At 32.1% G+C, this 19,493-nt stretch overlaps 1 pseudogene; it reads left to right on the top strand.

Moving 5' to 3' along the window:
• The first annotated feature begins 2,009 nt into the window (after nucleotides 1-2,009).
• Nucleotides 2,010-5,181, top strand: LOC105763165 (protein DETOXIFICATION 3-like; annotated as a pseudogene).
• Nucleotides 5,182-19,493: the final 14,312 nt, after the last annotated feature.

Here is a 19,493-nt window from a genome sequence, read left to right as displayed (position 1 = left end):
AATGATGTAACTGCGATAGTGATAAAATGTCAATTTGTAATGACGATGGCAAAGATCGTATTATAATTATTATTCTAATACTAATAATAAATAATCAAGGAAAGGTAAATAATAATAATAATAATAATAATAATAATAATAATAATAATAATAATAATAATAAATGTGCAAATAAATAAAAATAAAAATGTAAGCAATTTAATTTTTAAATATGTATAAAAATAAAGAAGTAATAAATAACTCGATAAATAGATAATAAAATAGTAATAATAATAATACAGGCACGAAGAAGAAAAAGAAAAAAATACTCGATAAAAGAAAATAGAAAATTTTAAATATTAAAAAATGAAGGAATAACAAATAATGGAATTAAAATAAAAATAAATGAATAATATATAAATAAGCAAGTAAATGAATAAAATTAAAGGAATAATAAATAAATATGTAAATAAAATAATAAAAGGAAATAGTTTACAAAAGGGTGAAAAATAAAGGACTAAATCATAACTTAAATGAAATTAAAAGGATAAATTGGAATAAAATAAATAATAAAAGGGGCTAAATTTTAATAAAATAAATAAATACGGACTAAATCAAAAGTTAAATGAAATTTAGGGGCGTAAATTGTAAAAAAAACAGAATAGGGGAGCAAAATGAAACACGCTAAAATAAGCAGGGACTAAATGGGAAAACTCCTAGACATGTGTTCTTCCCCAGGGGGTCAATGGTTTGAGGACTAAATTGAAAGATATTTGAAATTAATGGTGCAATCTAAAAAGAAAAAATAAAGAAATTAGGACCACAGTGAAAAACAAAGAAAAAGTGGAAGGACTGGGACGTAATTAGACCCCCATTTAAAAAAAGGCGGATCCTTGCTAGGGTCGGGTCGGGTTGGTGGGTCGGAGTCTAAAACGACACCATTTTAGGGTTTACGGGCTCAAGCCAAAACGACGCCTTTTTAACCCCCTATTTAAGTAAAAAAAAAATCCTAAAAAAAATCATTTCATCAGTATTTAAAAAAACAAAAACCTCTTTCTGTCTTTTTTTTTCTCTGAAAGCAGCCCATAATTTGGCCACTGGTCCGACGAGCTTCCGAGACGGCCGCCGGTCGCGAGCGATAGCTCCGCTGTCCACCGTTGCCAAAAAAATATAAAAAAACCCCCCTTTTTGATCGTTTTAGCTCCCTGAGCCTAAATCTGAGATCGTTTTTTTCCAAAAAACCCACCAAATCACAGAAATCTCGAAGAAATCCTTTGGTTTTTGAGTTTTAAAGAACTTCTTGTCAGATCCACCTTTCATCGGAGGTGGCGACCTCAGCCTCTCTCGGTGGAGGAACGCAAATCGTCAGGTAAGTGTTTTCTTTTTCTTTTTATTTATGATTTATATATATATAAGATTCAAAAAAAAAAATCACCTTCGGGTTTTGTATTCTGTTTTTTTCTTCGTGTATGATTTCTAAAAAAAAAACACCCTGAATACAATTTGTTCAATGGCTTTTATAGCCAATTTACAACATTATTTTTCTATTTTTTCTGCTGTTTCGCACTGTTTTTTGCGTGTTTGGTTGTTGTCCTTGCAGGTGGTGGTTGATGGTGGAAGGCACGAGCTAGGGTTGTTTTTTTGAAAAAATTTTAAGCTTTTGGGACATTTGGACCATTAGGTTTTTTTTTTGTTTTGATTTGGGCCATTGGGTTTGTAATTTTGGGTAGTGCATTGGGCCTGTAATTTGGATCTGATATTTTGTAAATGAGTTGGACTGTTTATTAGACTTTTATTTATTATATTTTTTGTTTAGTGTGCCGGGAAGGATTGGTCTGTATTATGGAAATAATTTTTCAACAAGCGAAGTAAATTTTAGCAAATAAATATATATTTTTCAGGGTGTATCACTTTCATCTCACTCTCACGGGCTGAGTAAGATAAGTCTGTAAAGAATTAACAATTACAGAAGAAATTTGGTAGTTTTAATTGAACAAATTTTAATGAGTCAGTAGTCAGTATCGTGGTTTTAGGGGCAACAACCAATTTGCTTTACCGTTTGTATTTGTTTGTTTCTGTTGTTTTGCACCTTTTGGTGGTTTTAGCTTATGCTATCATTTCTACTTGATGACGACTAAAAACACAATGATAGAAGCAACTGGATGTTTTAATTCATACAGTGCTTATAAAAAATTTGGAGTTACAAGGTAGAGGAAAGTAAAGAGAAGAAAGAAATGGATGAAGTGTTGTTGGGGAAGAGGGAAGCGAGGAGATGGGGGTTGTTCCTGGAAGAGCTTATGAAAGTGAGCTCGGTTGCAGTTCCTTTCATGGCGGTGGCAGTCTCGCAATACCTTCTTCAGGCTGTGTCAGTGATGATGGCAGGTCACCTTGGTCAACTCTCACTATCTGCTGTTGCAATCGCCACCTCTTTCTGCAATGTCACTGGCTTTAGCCTCCTAGTAAATCTTACTTCCTTCCACTCCTTTTGAATTCCGAATATCACTTTAAACCTTACTAATTTAATATATACACATTAGATATGTTGATGTTGAGATCCGCTACAGCTCAAGTTGGGTTTTAGTGTGTGTTTGGAAAATGTGAAAGGATGGAAAGAGGAAGTGAAAAAGTGAAGAAATAAATGTTGAAACTGCCTGAAGAAAAGTGAGAAAAAATAAAATATGAGATGATCATCATAATACATAAATCTTTCCAAATTGGAAAGATGTGATGAGAGAAAATAATAAATATGTGTATATTAGTTCAAAAGTATGCATTTTCCAATGTTTTATATAGTTTTTTCAATTCTATCAAGTAATGGATTTTTCTTTTATTTTTATATCTTTCTTACAACAGCGCACTTTTAGAAAAAAAATTATATTTTTCATCCTCTCAATTTTCATTTTATTTTACCTTTAATAACTTTTTAAGCATAATTATCAAGTTAATTTTTTAACATTACAAAATTGAAAGAAAAGGAAGGTGATGATGGAATTTAAACTCATGTAGATATTAAACGAAAGTTTTAATTACATGTTTAAACAAATCTTAATTTTCATATCAACAATGAAGTTAGAAAATGGGTAGGGTTTGAATTGGATACAACCCAAATCTTTTCAAATATAATAATTTCATCCTACTACCCTAGGAAACACTGAGAAGAGATAATAGTTTGAACACTTTCTCAGTTGGGGAGAAAAAATTAGTCATTTGTGATTTAATCTGAACAGGTCTCGTTTGAACCCAATGTTAAAATAATTTCTATAGAATTTTAAATATTTAAATATTTTTAATAATTAATTTATTTTGAATCACAGTCTAATTAATTCGACCGTTTGTTGGATTCCAATGGTTTGAAAAAGTAGTAACGTGGACGTAATGCTAATTAACACCGGTTATTTATCTGCTGAGAATTGAAGTCGGGATTTGCTGGTGCCATGGAAACCTTATGCGGTCAAGCTTACGGAGCAAAGCAATATCAAAAGTTTGGAAGTTATACTTATTGCGCAATAATGTGTCTAATTCCAATTTGTCTTCCGGTCTGCCTGCTGTCGGTATTCATGGACAAGCTATTAGTGCTAACGGGGCAAGACCCTGAAATTGCGAAGATGGCTTGGAGATACGGGATATGGCTTATTCCTGCGTTATTCCCCTACTCCATTCTTCAATCTCAAGTTCGATATTTCCAGACCCAGAGCTTGATTCTTCCAATGCTCTTCGTTTCACTCGCAACTCTATGCTTCCATGTCCCCGTTTGTTGGGTTCTGGTATTCAAATCCGGGTTAGAAAATACAGGAGCAGCACTGTCCATTGGCTTGTCTTACTGGTTAAATGTAATCTTGCTTGGTTTCCACATGAGATACTCAGCCTCCTGTGAGAAAACTCGTTGTTTCATCCTCAAGGATGTATTTTCGAGTGTCAAGCATTTCTTTCGCTTTGGAATTCCTTCTGCTGTAATGCTTTGGTAAGTCATTCCTTTTGGCCCAACTAATGGTGATTTTGTTTTGGTTCCCCTAATAACAATGATATAATCTTGTTTCTTTGTTACAACTAGTCTTGAATGGTGGTCTTTTGAGATTCTTATACTCCTTTCCGGACTCCTACCCGATGCAGAGCTCCAAACATCAGTTATCTCTATATGGTATGATTATTAAGTGTAGACATATTCAATTATATTCTTGGTTACTGCATTCAACTCCAATATCTATTGTTTTTGAATCTGCAGCTTTACAAGTTCGTCTCTACATTACTACATACCATTTGGGATAAGTGTTGCTGCAAGGTTATTTGACCTTATATCTTTTCAGTTAAAATTATATGTTTATAGATAAAAATAATTTCCCATCCTACAATATTGTGCAGCACTAGGGTATCGAATGAGCTAGGTGGCGGAAATCCAGAAGCAGCACAAATTTCTACCATTGTTGTGACGCTTGTTACACTTGCAGAAGCAGTAATTGCAAGCGTAATTCTTTTCTGTTGCCGACACATATTCGGATATGCATACAGTGATGACAAGGAAGTAGTCAATAATGTGGCAAAAATGGTTCCCCTAATGTGCCTATCAATTATCATGGACAGCTTACACGTGGTACTTGCTGGTCAGTTCCCAACAAATGTGTAGTTCACAATTTCTTGGAGGACCGGGTGTTAAGGTAATACCAAACTAAACTGATGATTGAAATGGCAGGCATTGTGAGAGGAATTGGGTGGCAGCATATTGGAGCTTATGCAAATCTTGGGGCATATTATCTTGTTGGAATACCGATGGGAGTATTAGGTGCATTTGTTTTGCATTTGAGAATTGAGAGCGGAAGGTCTTTGGCTTGGAATGGTGTGTGGATCCACCGTACAAGGAATCCTCCTTGCTTTAGTATCCATTTTCACAAATTGGAAAAACCAGGTTCTTCTTCTCAAGCATTTCACTATAATTTTATGTATATTTAATTATTATTAGTATTCCTAGACTTGGATGGTTAATTGCAGGCAATAAAGGCTAGGGAGAGAATGTTAGATGGGACACATGTTCATCGCAGAATGCAGCTCCCAACATAAAAGAGCAAGTTCTGTTTTGTTCTTTCAACCAGATCCTTCAATCATCAATAATTAAATAAAAATGTTCTCGCGTGTTCAGGCTGTGAAAACTTATTTTAATAATTTTTATGTACTTTTTTATATTAATAAAAATGTAATTGTATTTTTTTATCTACGATGATAATTTTAATAATGATAAAGTACTAGACCTAAAAACTGTTAATATAAAATAATTAGTTCATAAATGTCCTTATACATTTGATTAATATACTTTTTCCCTAGTTTATACATATGTCTGATTTTTCAAAACCATGTGTATTTGCATATATATTTATATTTTTAATCTATAGATATAACGTCTTCATTTTTTCACTATGTTGTTCTGATTGTATCGATTAGTGCGCATCATTTCAATTTTAAAACGAAACAAGCAATACTTTTTTTTTTACTAGTGGAAATTTCAATCCATACCGATCACACTAACTCATTCCAGTCACACTAGTGCATACATGAATACTATTAGAAAATGTAAAAGTTTTAACTATTTATTATTTTGCTAAAAGCTTAATTGGCACGTACTAACCAATCAAAACATTTTAAACTTTAAATTTATTTTTGGACATTCTTTCGCATTTAAAATATAAAATATAAATTATTCAAAAAATTATAAAAACTAAAATATATTGGTGGAGTCTATTTATGAGTATTTTATTATTCTTATTTTTATATTAACTCTTTAAATGTTCTTATTTTACATTTTTGAACTTGGTTTACGGAAATGGGGCTCCGGAATGAAGGACACTGTTGTTTGGTTAGAGGCTAAAGCACCTGCTTGTACCTACGCCATTCGAACAGCATCTTTCATTCCCGAACAAGTAGTCCCGGTAGCACTATTCTGGCCTGAACGTCTACTTTTCTGAGAGGTAGACATTTGCTTTTCTTTCTGATCTCATCCTCTTTTGGCAATTTAGGACAATTACGAATAAAATGATCAGTTGATCCACATCTATAACAGGCTCCCATTCTACCTCTACACTCACCAAAGTGATATGTCCCACAAAATCTACACTTCAGCTTTGGATTATTTTGTACACTACCCACACTAATAGCTGGTCTAGTAGATACCCTGAAATCATGTTGAATCTTGTTTTTATTGGAACGTTCAAGCACTGAGGTAGCTCAGCTAAAACCATCTTTAGCCTTTTTTTTTTCGGTGATGCCAAATATGAATTAGAAGGACCTCTCTTGTGAAATTCTTGATTCTGCTTATCTCGTTGCATCTTACGGTTGTACACTTCTTCCATTTTCTGTGCACAATCAAACAAGACAACAAATTCTCGTATCTCATTGCCTCCAATCATCATTCGAATTTCATCATTCAGACCATCTTCAAACTGGATACACATATCTTCTTTAGTAAGCACAATTTCTCAAGCATATTTACTGAGATCACAAATTCTCTCTCATATTCAGCTACTAATCTATTTCCCTAACGTAGCTCAAGAAGTTCTCTCTTTTTCTTGTTCAAATACCTTTTTTCTGACATATTTCTTTTTAAACTCAGTCTGAAAAAATTTCCAAGAAATTTTCTCCTTCGGTACCACAGCTACTATCGTCGACCACCAACTATATGCTTCCTCTTTTAATAATGAAACTACATATCTAAGAAAATCATTAGGAGAACAAGCCATTTCTTCGAAAACCCTTATTATATTTCGAAGCCAGTACTCAGCTTTAATCGGATCATCCTCTGATCTACCCCGAAATTCTTCAGCACCACTTCTAAGTTTCTCAATCGGAGTACGCCTATTAGGTTCAGTCACTGGAGGAGGTGGAGGTACAACCGGAGGTACAACAAGTGGTATAGTAGGGGTGGAGGTTGCTGAGCCAGATTTTTTTCTTGCATAAACTCGCTGAACCACTGATTCATATACCCAAAGAACATATTTTTAAGTTCACGTTCTTGAGCTGAAATAATTGGTACTTTACTGTTAACCTCAGCACGTTCAGATCCGTCTGACATCTTTACAATCTATAAGAAAACAAAGGCTAGATCGGATCATACATATCACACTATCACATATTTATATGGCATGTATTTCTAGACATCTCACACGCTACGTTCAGTCAGAGAATCAACTAAATCGTAGCTCTGATACCAATAAATGTAACACCTTAACCCATATCCGTTGCTGAAACAGGGTTACAGAGCATTACCGAGTTTACATATCAAATAAACAGACATTTCACATTAGTTAACATTAATGTCAAAAACCAATCAAAAATTAAACATATTATCTCTTATGTAAGCCTTCAAGGCCCAAAATACGCATTAGAAACAAGTCAAGACTAAATCGGGTACTCAAAGAAATTTAAAAAATAATAAAATAAAGCTAATTAATGGCTTAGAATATTTTAATAAATAACCAATTAAGGAAAATGAGTTAATTTGATAAATTAACTAACTAAAGGATTAAATTGTAAAAATTGTAAAAGTTTGGGTAATTGTGTAAATTTTAAAAATAAAAGGGTATTAATTGTGAAATGAATTAGAAGTAAAATATATGCTAATGAATGAGTAATTTTATATTTTAGATCAAGATCCCGTAGAAACTTGTGAAAAAGGGAAAATAGCATAATAGTCCCTAAAGTTCTACAATTACTACAATTCAATCCAGATAAGTTTGTACGGTTAAAATTTTTTATTTGTACAAATTTGATGAATGATATTATGAATTTATTCTATTGTTGAAAATGAGTCATTGTTGGAATTATAACATTAAATTGGATATTTGGATTGAATGGAACGCGAAATTTGAGTACATTCATGATTTGGCATATGACGGTATTGGAGGAAGATATCGAAAAATTACCAAGTAAATCAGAGTTCAGTATTTGTTGAGAACTCTCATGTTTTACTTTCTGTTTAGCTCTTTCGAGCTTCTGTTTAGCTCTTACGAGCTTCTGTTTAACTTCTATGAGTTTTTGCTCAGCTCTTACGAGCTTCTGTTCAGCTTTAGAGCTTCTATTGGCTCATTTGGGAGGCCCAGCTCTTATGAGCTTCTATTAAAGATGTACTCTTATCTGTAAGTCGTTCTTTGAATAGAAGAATTTCGGTAATGTGATTTATCAAATTTTGAAAGACATGTTAATTGTTTTTGTATTGATTTGAAGACGGATGTATTTATTGACTGAAGTTGTAATTGACAGGGATTATCGTGAATAATTTTATTATTTGATTTGTTATAGTTAGTTTGGTAAGATTTTTATTTATCCTGTCGAACTTACTAAGCTTCATTAAGCTTATTCATCTTGTTTAATGTCCTTGCAGATTTTCGAAAGGTTGGACAATTGGATCAGCACTCAAGTCACACTATCCAGCTTATTCCGGTAGTTTTTGAAACGTTCAATATGATTTATGTGGCATGTATAGTCTTTTATGTGGATTTTAGTCAAGGTTTGGCTTGCGCAAATATTATGATTGATATTTTGTTTAAATAACCAACTTACATATGGGTATGAGAATGAAGTATATTGTGATATGAGTATGAGTGATATATGTATGTATCCATGTATTTGAATTATAGTGAACTTTAGTAACTAGATTAGGTAAATTAATTAGGTAAGTTTAGACATTTTTTTAGTTAACGTTTAAGGAAGCTAATGTCATATTTGGTGATAATGCTTGTTTAAGACTTGATTTTAGTTTGTGTTGAATGTCTTGATATGGCTTGTTGATGTGTAATTTGTTGAGGCTAGGTTGGTAACAATTTGGATGAGAAATGTTGCTTGGAAAATGGCCTATTTTCATCTATACGGGCATGTGTCTCAACCGTGTGTGACACACGACCAGATGACACAGCCATGTGTCCCCTATATCTTTTAAATTGCGTAAGTCAGTATGCTAACACGGCCTAGCACACGGGCGTATGGCTTAGCCGTGTGATCCAAGTAAGAGAGTTACACGGGTATGGACACGAGCCGAACACGACCGTGTGTCCCTATTTTGAAAGCCCACACGGCCTGAGACACTGGCGTGTCTACTAACTGTGTAAGTCACACAGCCGTGTCCTTACATCTTTGAAAAAAAAATTCTTTGAGTACTAGATTTAGTCCTGACTTCTTTCTAATGCGTATTTTAGGCCTCAAGAGCTCACATAAGGGACAATATGTTTGATTTTTTATTAGTTTTTGACATTATGTTAACTGATGTAAAATGTCTGTTTATTTGATATGTAAAATCCGGTAATGCTCCGTAACTCTGTTTCGTGACGGATACTTATTAAGGTGTTACATAGCTGATCTTTTAGTCTGTCCAAATGATTAATAGGTAGCCATTTTGTCAAACAAAAAGGAGGAAATGGTGGTGTGGATTAAAGTGGAAATGATTGTTGGAAAAAAATTGTTTTGAAAATAATTTTCTTGCACGACGAAGAATAAAAATTTTGAAAACCGAGTTAATTTTTTATATTTATAGCAATAAACCCTTTATTGATCGCACTTGTGTTTTCGACTAGAAGGATCCTTGTCGTTGCCGAATTTCAACCGAACGACCTGCTCTACTATTATCGTACCACGAATTGCTTTGTGTGTAGGCTCAAACGATTCAAATCAAACACTGAACCAAAAATAGTTTTCTTTACTTTCAGTGTAAAAGCAAAACTTCTTTCAATAGAAACCTACAAAATTTTTATTCTAAAAAATAGATTTAATACTTAGAGAACAAATTCTCACTATTTTTGGACAGAATAATAATATCTTAAAATTATGTATTTAGTCCTACCAGCCTCATCTATTTATAGAGAGAAGAGGTGAAAATCTAGTTAAAATGTAGAAGTCTACTTCAAATAGAAAAATGAACTCCCATATCTGGCTTTTATACCTCTCCCATATCGGGTCCAATTATAAGTATTTCCTAGAATTTTAACCCAATACTATATAATTCGATCCAATACGATAACTATTTTCTATTTCCCAAAATCAACACCTCAAATCAATTTCCTAATTAAATAATTTTCTAAACTCAATTCTAATTCTATTAAAATCATGACGATTTTATCAAAAAAATCTATGAAAAATATATTTAATATTTTTACATTCAATGATTCACTATGACCGAATAATTTAATTTCATTATTTATTTCATTTAATTCAAAAATCATAAATTCATTTTCAGTTTTATTTTGTTCAACAAATTATCAAAAGGGAAGTTGTTGAGAAATATAAAATTAGCAATCGAATGCCAAAAGAGTGCCCACTCCCTAACCACTAAAATTTTATTTTGTTCAACAAATTGTCAAAAGGGAATTTGTTGAGAAATATAAAATTAGCAATCAAGTGCCAAAAGAATGCCCACTCCCTAACCACTAAAATTGTGTAAAGACAATTTCTTTATTTAGGGTATTGACAATTTATTGAACAATATTTGTAAATTGTGTTAAATATATGAATAATATCTAATCCATCAATCACGTCAGTTGAAAAAAAATACATTTTAAAGATTGAATCGAATCGAATCAACCCATCTAATCCCTTAAAATGTGAATATTAGATTGGACTAAAACTTTGATTGCTTAGCTATCAAAAGTCAATATGTGTGTCAAAACCACTTTTAAGCGTTTAAAAAAATGGAAATCGATTTTGAAAATAGAAATGGGAGTCGCCACCGATCTTTTATTGTGGTGTGATCGAATCACCTTGAAAATAATTTTAGGTCTGCGAACTTTGAGAAAACAGGTTCGGGAGTCGGTTATGCACGAGGAAGGGTAAGCACCCTCGTGACGCCCAAAGTTGGTACCGAATTGATTGTTTAATATCTTAATGTCGAAATTTTGAAAAGATTTTAAAATATGATCCTTTTATCTTGAATAAAATGAATGGGATGATAAGGCTCACTTATTTCAAAGAAATAAATTGTCACACTCAGTAAGTTAGAGTGCAACATTTCGAGTCCTCAAAATTAAGCTTATCTTTTGACTTTTAAAACTTACGTATTTTGAGAAGGATATCTGATTATTTGGGTCAATCGAGAAATCAGAATCCAGTAAGTTAGGGTTCAATTTCTCGACATTCCTAAACATCGAATATTGCCTTTATTTTAAAATCCTTAACTCGAGATAACAAAATGTCATACCTAGTAAGTTAGGATCCAACATTTTGAAGTCTCAAAAGCTTTATTTTAAAATTATTTAAAATTGTATGGTTTTAAAAAAATAAGCACATGGCTATCTAAATTCATCGAGAAAAATTGAAACCCAGTAAGTTAGGGCTCAATTCTTTCGAGAATTATGAACGCTAGGCTTTTTTTTATATGAAATAGAAGGATAAAAGTAAAAATTTTAAAAGAAACATGTAATGTAAAAGATCAATGATAATTCTAACTTAAACTAAGAAGTAGCGAATAAGCAATAAATAAATACAAATGAAGTAACAACAATAATTTTACTCACATTATACATGAATTTACAATAACACGACATGGAATGAATAATGTTATAAAGCAATATTTTGAAACGAACCTATAACAAATAACATACACTTACTAACTTCACAAAATAGTATAAAACTTATATACATAAAAAGGTAGGAATATATGCAAATAAGTAAAAATTTAAAAGAGGTAAATTACATGGGAATAAAATATATTTAAAATACATATGAAAATATATAAAACATTAAAATTAATAATACGTAATATCACAACATTTTATTTAAAAAGAATATTTAGTAACCAATACCTATAAGGAAAAACATTATATAAGAAGTATTACCATATAAATACTTTATATGCAAAATATTAAAAGGTAAACACAAAATATTAAAATATATAAGTTATATCCAATCTACAAAAATACGTATTGATAAATGATAAATTAAATAATAATATAAAAATTAAAAGAACGTATAATGAATAAAAAACTAATGTATGATAACTTTAAATAATATAATTAATAATTTAAATAGTAATACTATATTTTAGATTATACTAATAATAAGCTTAAAAACAATATTAAATTTAAATATTAAAATAATGTTAAAAATAACTATGTCAAAATAATAATTAAATATATCTAACAATAAATATATAAAGGTTAAATTTCAACTAGAATAAAAAAACGAACTAAATTATTAATCGATTCAAACTTAAGGGACCAAAACGGCAATTAAACGCAAAAATAAATAATCAAAACCAAACACACAAAAACGGTACCGTTTAAGTATGGATCAAAATGGAATCGAAACCAAATGTGTGGTACAAATTAAAAAAAATAAACACAATCAGATTGAAACAACACAAAAGAAAAGGGGACTTGTTGCACAAATGGACCGATAAACCCAATTGCGCGAATCCTGCCCTCGGGTCGGGTCACCGCGCGGGTCTCAGCCTTGAACGACGCCGTACAGTCGTGGATCTAAATGAAAACATAACCAAATGTATGATACCAAATACAAATAAATTAAGGGAAATTAGAATTGCAATTTCGATGAACACGCAAGGACCTATTAAGCAAATAGACCACTAGTCCAGTATGCGCGGATCCTACCCCGGATCGGGTCACTGCTTGAATCAGGCTATCGAACGACACCGTTTCAGTGCCAATGTATGGGCTCTGAACGGCAACGTTTTAAATCTTGCGATTAAACTAAAATAAAACCCTAAAAAACTATCACCCACAACATTAAAACAAAACCTAAACTGAAATAAAGCCCTGCGCCACTCTGTGCATTGAGAACCTTCAAACGACGCTCGAACCTAGCCCGTTCTCCGATGGTGGCGAAGAGGGCTAAGATCGCGCCATCAGGTACGTCCCTCCCTTTCTTTCTAATATTTCTCTTTTGAACAACGATTGATGAACATAAACTGGAAAAAGAAAATAAAGAAAAAGGATCCAATAACAAGAAAAAGTAATAAAAACCCAAAAAATCACCTTTCTCTCTGCTTTTGATTCTTTGTATTCTCAATTTTTTTATATATTGAATGCGTGTGTGTCATCAAAAAAGGGTACATCCATGGGGTTTTTATAACCCGAAAAGAAAAATAAGAAAAGAATACAAATTTTTTTTCCTTCTGTTTTTCTTATTTTCTTTTTCTTTTTTTACTGTCGATTTCTGCTCCTCTTTTTGTTTGTTGTCTGTTTTTGCTGCTCGTTTGTTTGTCTCTTACAGTCTGGCGAGGATTAGGGACGTGGCGTGTCTGAGAGGCAGCAAAGCAGCGTGAGGGCGAGAGGCTTGGCACGCAAAATGAGTTGAATGCTGCACGCGCTGAGGCTTGCTCGCTGCTAAGGTTTCTGCCATTAGGTTGGGATTTGGGCTAAGTTGGGTCATTAGATGTTTAGGCTAGTGGGCCGAATTGGGCTAATAGTTTGGGTTATTTTTGGACTACTATTTTATTTAATTTTTTTAGCTATTGGGCCAATGTAAATAGACTTTTAATAAATTTGTTTTTATTTTTATTAGGCCGGGCAAATTGGGTATTACAATGTGCATTATTTGTTATTACTATATTGTATTCAGCTTATCTTATTTTTTGTTTTAGTGAGATTTGATAAATCTTCTTATGTTAGCAAATCTCAAAATAATCTATTTAATTGAGAGACTTGCATATGCTGATAATATTAAGCATATGATTTATTCTTGTGACAAATATTATTGTATGCGTACATATTTACGGTAAAACTTTTGTGTTGTTATTTTACTTGTTAAATTCAAAAAATCAATTCAATGATGAAAGCATCGAGTCTTCAAGATACAAAAATAAATAAAAAAAATAACTATTTATCACTAAGTTATTCGTACAAATAAGAAATTATAATTATTAAAAAAATAAATATTTATCACGTACAAATAAAAAAATCAAAGTGCATAAGCATCTCTTTCATGTTATGTTTATTTACTGTAAAAAAGGTGCCCACTTTCTTGTCACGCTTAAACGCTCAACTATGTTGGTTTGATTCTTAGCAATTATTCAAGCTAATGTTGTAACTTCAATTTGCCAAGAATTTATCTGAGATGATTGATTATAGTCTTCAATTGAATTCTTTGAAGATCTCTTCATGGATTCAATTGGACAGCCTACTCTATTTTCCACAGTTCCATTCGGTTTCATATATCATCATAATCTATTTTTGTTAACTCTGAACTTGTTGATTTGATCAACTTTATCGAGATTCGTACCTTGTAAGAGTCGACAGCTAAGAAAATCACAATACGACTGAAGCATATGCAAACAAAAGCAACACTAAAATGATTGTACGGGTAATGCATAAAAAATGGGCTCTTCCACCTGCTCAATTGGATTTTCTTATTGTTGAACATCATCTATTTTACTGCATAATTTGTTATCCAATCTACTCCTAGGTTTTTTTTTTTTTTTGGGGGGGGGGTGGGGCGGGGGAGACATAATAGCATCGTCTTTTTTCTGGGCAGCACATATATAATTAGAAATAAATTCATAAGGCTATTAAAAACAAGGAAAATTACAGACAGAGCGGGGAAAAGGAAGAAGGGTAAAGAAATCTACATAACCTCTAATTGCGCCATGGGGAGATAAAGCTTGTAGACTGCTGAAATATAAAACTCCCAAGGCAATTATTTATAGCTAGCTAGTATGGTGGAGGAGGGCGATTCCAAGGCGGTGGTGGCCTATATGGATCAAAATAAGGTGGTGGAGGAGGTCCAGGAGGTGGTGAAAAAGCATGAGGCGGTGGCGGTGGACCTGGTGGATGGTGGTGATGAGGGGGTGCGGGAGGAGGAGGTGCAGCATAGTAAGGCGGAGGTGGTGGGGGTGCACCATATAAGGGGGGTGGTGGTGGTGCAAAAGGATCTTGTCGTGGTGGGGGTGGTGGGGGTGGTGCAAAAGGGTCTGGGGGCGGTGGGGAGGGCGGGTGCCTACGGAACTCCATTAATTGGCAGGATTTAGATGCTATAGAGAGGGGGATTTGGTGTTATATAGATAAATAGAGAGTAGAGATGTAAAAGAATGATTTGAGACTGATAGTTGGATGACTGACGGACGGGAAAGGATTTTACTTAGCCACAAAGAAATGAAGGGGTGAATTACAGGTGTGCAAGTATTCCAGACACTTCCAAGGTTAGAGCTTTTGTTTTCAAAACAAACACGGATCTATGATCTCTAAATTTTCTCTACTTTTTTTATATTTCAATTAATGTATAAAAACACCCCTCTACTTTTTAAAATTTTTAAATTTTGTCTTTTTATTTGAAATTTAGAATGAAACAAACTTATGTGATTCACTACTTCTAGCCATGCCTTTTGAAAATGCATCACCAAAACTGCACCATCTTTTTTTAATTTTATTTATACAAAATTTATATATTATAATTATATCTTAAAATTTTATATACTGTATCTTAAACGGGAAAAATATATATGGTGTATTTAAATTTAAATTAGGAAATACTTGTTCAAATCTTATTTAATACGATCAAACAAATACATTTAAGGAGTAAATACTTTTTTTAAAATTTTTTATATTTTTAATAATTTTAAAATGATTTTTATTCTCAATTTATGAATTTTAAAGATTTTTAATAGTTTTGTATCTTAAAAAACATTACAATTTTTATTAAAAGATTAAAAAATAGAATTTTTAATATATTTTAAAAAGTAAAAGGTTAAATTGACAAAATTGTAAATGTTGAGAACTAAAAAGATTATTTTGCCACTTTTTACAATATGCGAACAACTAAGGCCAAAATTGGATGGAAGTTAACATGCCCAAGATTTTTAAACTGAAAAAAAAGCACAGAATTTACTTTTTCAAAATAGCACTAAATTTTAAATTTAGGAACTCCTAGCATATTAAATACAAACATTTATTTTGAAAGTATGAGTTTGCAATCTATACTAATTGTACAGACAAAACTCGGGGTTAAATTTTATTTATAAACTTTGAAAAGAAATATAATTTTTGGATTTTCCAATTACAAAGAAAACTCATTTGATTTTTCTCTTTGGTTGAGCTTTGACCCAAGTTCATTTACACTTGATATTAAAAGGATACTAGTTGCTTCAAGGATAGTTGAGACTTGATTTGGAGAGTGCTTGCTTGAGAATTTGATCTGATTGGATTCAAGTGTTTTTTAAGATTTGATCTTGAATTAATGATGTATGTTTCAAGATTCATCGAAACTTAATTTTGAAAATAGATTTGGAGAGAGTTTCAATCCAAGGGTCTTTGAGACTTGAACTTAGATGGTTGAGTCTGTTTCAAGGGTTGACGAGACTTGATTTTGAAAATAGGTTCTATCTCCTTTGTGAGTGGAATCAAATTAGATCTCTCCAAGGGTCATCTAGACTTGATCATAGATGGAAGGATGATCCCACCTCAAGGGCCCTCAAAAAACAAGTTTAGTCTCCTTTCTATCAATTGAATTAGATCGAAAGGCGACTTTCATCAAAAATGCCCTTTGACTTCCTCTTCTCTATTGAACTAGATCGAAAGACGATTGTAACAACCCGATAGATGAATTGAAATTTGGATAGTCAATTTAGCCGAAATTATGGTTAATTAAGGCCTAGTGACTAAATTGGAAAAGTCCAATCGTAATCTATTTTTAATTAGAAAAAGGCTTAAAGACTTAAATTACAATTATCCAAAGAGGCCAAAATGATTAATAAACCATTCTTAACCAAGTATTAGTAGACTGTGGTATTGGTTTCTCATTAAATACGATTAGTAATTAAAATTATTATAATTAAACATATAGCTTGGTGGAAGGAAAGATGAACATTAATTCAACTTCTTCCACCATCAAAACCAAAGAAAGAAGAAGAAGAAAACTTTAAGTTTCTTCAAGCTTTCGGCTACATATTGGTATGCAATCAAGCCCTTTTCTTGTAATTTTTTGTAGATTTAAGGTAATGGGAGCTTGATTTAGCTAGCTCATGTATCAATTTGGAAAATGAACTCCAAAACAAGGGAAAATGGGTTACATTTTAGGGAAAATGTCTTACCCTTTCAATTTCCGTAAGACATTTTCCGTGCTCTCCTCTCTATCGCCTCCTTCATTCCTTCCTTCATTTCAGAGAAAACGCTTCATTTATCGATTTTCCAAGAACTTGTTTTTTAATTATTCAATACTTGTTTTTTAACACAATTACAAATAATTTATTTGATATTAGTTTTTTCAATTTATAACGATTAATATTGTAGCTTAATAATTGAGTATTATTATAAATAAATCATTGCAATATATGTAAAAATAATGTATAATATAAAATTTATTAATATATATTAATATATGTAAAACAACTTTTCCAAAAATATTTTCAAAAAATCATAAGCAATAAAAATATTTTACATGATTCAATCAAATACCGGAAAATATTTTTCAAGAAATCATTTTACAGAAAAGTAAAACATTTTCCAGAAATCATTTTACGGAAAATATTTTACTGGCAATCAAACAGACCCTTAGTTTATAAAAAGGACTAAATTGTAAAGCTTAATTGTTAGTTTCGTACATTATGGACCAAATTGGATAAAATGAAAAATTGTCATGAATTTTTGGTAGGAATAGAAAATAGAAGGTCTCTGATGAGTTTAGGTGAAATCAAATTTTAACCAAAGCCCTAAATTGAAAGTTATGCTCGTCCTAATTTTTAGGGTTAAATTAAATAAATTGCAAAGTCTTTGTGATTTCGTATTTGATTCTGATTTGGCTGGAAATTGATTGTATGATATGTTTTATGATTATCCGTAGCTAATGACAACATCGAATAGTCGAAAGGGAAAGGAAAAGCGAAAATTGTCGACAAGTGACATTTGAAACTTTGGGTTGTACTTTTATCATTCGGGATAGAATTGCTTGATTTTATATGCATGTTTATTGATTGTTGAATCATTGAGGTGTGTCTATTATGATAATATGGAATTTTTCGATTGAATTTGATATAGAACATCAATATAGAAGACTAAAATGAATAAATGAGAAATGATATGAGATACTCAAATTATGATATGTGATATGAAAACTATATTGAAATATATCTTATAATATGAAATATGTGTGTTTGATGTTGAAATGGGGTTGTGATTGTGAATTCGGCCGAGAAATGATATATGTACTAAATTGCAAAATAATTGTTATGCGATAGAACAGTGTATAGGGTACAAAAATACATATGTGATCGAATACAATCTATGAATATGAGAGTAAGATGATTACATGTATGAAAAATACTTACATATATAATTGAGGCTCGTGTAAACTTAGTAAAAGGTTAATATACGATTGACATGCCAATAGATTTTTATGCGCGCTTGTATGGGATATGTGTTTGTACGGATGCCATGACAGGTTATACCGGGATCTAGCATTTTTTGTGGATCATAGAGTATAATATGGTGTGGTGGAGGGTGTATTAGCATATGAATATGCATTTGATGCTTTCAGACTTTGCACTTTGGTGCCCTGGTGTGTTGTAGTTTAAGCTCCTATGAGCTATCTGGTGTGATGTAGTTTACCCCGTGTATTTGAGTCCGTTTTACTAAGGTTCCATCAGGCGTAACATTATATTTGAAATTGAAATAAATAGATTAATAATAGAATATAATATTGAAATGAATATGAATGAGTCAATAGACTCCACAAAGAGGTTCGGGCGATTTGTTAAATAGATTTTTATGTGAAATGAACTTGATATTGAATTTCATAACTAATGCTTTTGAATGTTTTAAATTGTTAATTGGTGTTGATAACTAAAGGCCTTAAGATAGCTTTTGATATATGTAATTGAATTTTTTCATTCTTTTTCTATGATAGTTGAATTAGTTTGCCTTGATAATTGTATACATTTATATGTAATTAATTATATACTTATGTTACAATATAGAATATGTATTAGTAGGCATTGAGATTATAAATATCATAGGATGTTATAAATGTTACTTTATGTTATATTACCTTGAATCATGAAAGTACCACCAAGCTTTATCACTAAACGTACGGTTGTTTGTTCCGTGCACATGTGTAGGTAATTCTCGAAGCCCCGGGAAGTGAAATCAACATGAAATATGAGATATGTGCATTCATTGCATAAGTATGGGAAAAACCTCAATGGGATAGGTGAAATTAGGATGGGAAATGAGGAGTGAACCTTTTAGATACCTCAATGGGCGAAATTCCGGGCATTGCGAAGGGAACACTGCGGTGTTCGAGCATCAATGTTAGGCGGTGTAAAGGAGGTAATGGGAGGAGAATTTGGGAAATAAAAACCATAGAGAGATGTTTACCGCGACGGCAGTATTGACTGGTCCTTCGGGGCGATACAATGACGATGATATATGGCGCAAGACCATAGATGAAATATATTATGACAGTCTAGTTTGAGGTATGTAACGTAAGACCATGGATGGAAGATGTCATGACAGCACGGTACAAGGTATAAGGTATACGATGTAAGACCATAGATGAAAGATGTTATGACATCCAAGTATAATGAGCAAGACCACGGGTGA

This window comes from Gossypium raimondii, chromosome 12 (genome assembly GCF_025698545.1).
Source record: "Gossypium raimondii isolate GPD5lz chromosome 12, ASM2569854v1, whole genome shotgun sequence".
NCBI classification, from domain to species: domain Eukaryota; kingdom Viridiplantae; phylum Streptophyta; class Magnoliopsida; order Malvales; family Malvaceae; genus Gossypium; species Gossypium raimondii.
The sequence above is the reverse complement of the archived record's forward strand: the minus strand, read 5'-3'. Positions and strand labels throughout refer to the sequence as shown.